This window comes from Myotis davidii, unplaced genomic scaffold (genome assembly GCF_000327345.1).
Source record: "Myotis davidii unplaced genomic scaffold, ASM32734v1 scaffold674, whole genome shotgun sequence".
Lineage (NCBI taxonomy): Eukaryota > Metazoa > Chordata > Mammalia > Chiroptera > Vespertilionidae > Myotis > Myotis davidii.
This window is the reverse complement of record NW_006286674.1, coordinates 3,057,986-3,060,320: the sequence shown is the minus strand read 5'-3', so window position 1 is coordinate 3,060,320 and position 2,335 is coordinate 3,057,986.

Here is a 2,335-nt window from a genome sequence, read left to right as displayed (position 1 = left end):
ATGACTATTTATTCTCAAATGTTGTTGGTTCTGGTATAAAGTAAAACAGTGAATGAAAATGTGATCACTTCCTGCAACAACAAGACCTTCCTATGACCATTAGACCATAAGACCTTTTCACTGTCTGCTGTAATAGAAACACTTACAGCTCATTAGCCCCTGTTGGGCTTCCAAGAGTACACTGTAATTTTTTTTTTAATGTTCTGGGAACAACTATTTTGAGAAAATAATGTAGTGTCTTACAAGCCAAGTGAGGAGAGTGGTTTTAAAGGGGAGCATGGAAAATACGAGATTAAGTTTCCCTCTCCCAAAACTATGGTGCCATCACAAGGGTATAATTAAATATAATATATAGGGAAAAAAAGCTATGCAGGCATAAAAAGCATACAAATCATGTACACACACATTCAAAAATTAAAATCACAACAACAAACGCACTTTTGTAAATTGCAGTAGGGAAGAGTAAGGAGTTTGAAGGTGAATAATCTAGGTTTTGATTGGGGTCCCAACAGTATAATAGTGAGATTTTTAACAAAATTTGAAAATTTATCTATCTGAGTTGCTGTGAAGAGTAAATGATTTTACATATGTAATATTTTTAAAAAAATAAGTGTTGCTGTAAATTCATGTCATAAATTTATCAATGTTGTGAAAACTGGACTGTAAGGAGGAAAGAGCAGGGCATTAATAATAGGCGTTCTTGCCCAGCTGCGGTGGCTCACTGGTTGAGGGTCGACCTATGAACCTATGAACCTAAGAAGCAGGAGGTCACAGTTCAATTCCCAGTCAAGGTACATGCCTGGGTTGCAGGCTCAATCCCTAGTGTGAGGCGTGCAGGAGGCAGCTGATCTCTCTCTCCCTCTCCTTTCCTCTTTGAAATCAATAAAAATACATTTTAAAATAATAATAGGAGTTCTCAGTTACTGAGCGTTTACAATCAGCCAAGCATTGTACTAAGGGCTTTTCATAAGTTCTCTCATTAATTCCTCATACCCACCCAATGTGGTCAAAGCTATATTAGATGAAACCATGGGAAGTAGCCATTTCTGTACATCAAAAATGATCACTTATCAGCAATTTCATATGGCTTAAACTATCATCTGCCCAGATTGGAGAGTGTAAAACACAGAGAGACTAAGTGATCTAAGTTAAAATAGCCTAGTAAAGTCAGGTTTACAAGCCATACAGGTTTATGTCAGTGACTAACATGCGATAAATTCCCGGCAAGATGGCTGGTCTAAGAGTAAGGAGGTGTAACCTCTAAGCTTCAATCAAGAACGATTTGCATGGTATTAGAGAATATACAAAGTCAAGAAATGATGCCAAAGCAAATTCAGCAAAAAAAATTAAATGCTTATATCAATTAAAATAGCTCCTGTTTATTTCTGCTTCTGGGATTACCCTTCTCCTCAATGAATTCTTATTCAATAAATATTTATTCAAGGTCTGACTCAATTTCTAATGTCCACCTGGATGGAGGAGCTTCTTTTCTAACCCTCCCCTCATTCTTACCAACTGGAATTCAACTTTTTTTTAAAGAATTTTTTTGGTTGATTTCAGAGAGGAAGGGAGAGAGAAAGGGAGAGGGAAAAGGAGGGAGAGAGAAACATCAATGAGGAGAGGGAATCACTGGTCGGCTGCCTTCTGCACTCCCCCTACCGGGGGATGGAGCCTGCAACCCGGGAATGTGCCCTGACCAGAATGGAGCCCTGACCTCCTGATTCATCAGTAGCTGAGCCACGAGGGCTAGGCTCATCTTTCGTTTTAATAGCAGTTAGACTTTTAATATATCTGATTACTCTCAACAAAAGTAAAAGTTTCTTGAAGAAAGCTCAATAAATGTTCAATTTGAGGTGCATACTAAGTCTACCGCATATGAAATGTAATAGGAATAAATAATCTAAGGAAATGGATGATAAAGTCTTCTCTGGTCTCGCCGGGTTAAATGTTCTCTTTCATCTGAACTCATCTGGAAACTGCCTTATATTATTACTTACAGTTTCATATGAGATGCTAGAGGCCTTGTCTCCGGAACTACAGTTTAAGCTTCTCAACGGCAAAGATGCTTATTTGACTTCGCACACTGCCCGGCGAATGGCTTAAAGTCAACAGACCTTTCATTAATGGCATGAAAAAGGAGCCGTTTGGAGGAAAGCCCTTGAGGAAGAAAATGAAGCAAGAGAGGAGCACAGCCAAGGAGAAGGGGCGCTGGTGCGTGAACACCTGTTTCTGGGAGCTAAGAGCTGCTACCGTTCAGTCGGGGTACACCCCTCCGCCGTGTTTTTAAGAGGGGCGGGAGGAAATCGCCAGCGCGGCCGCCCATTGGCTGCGAGGC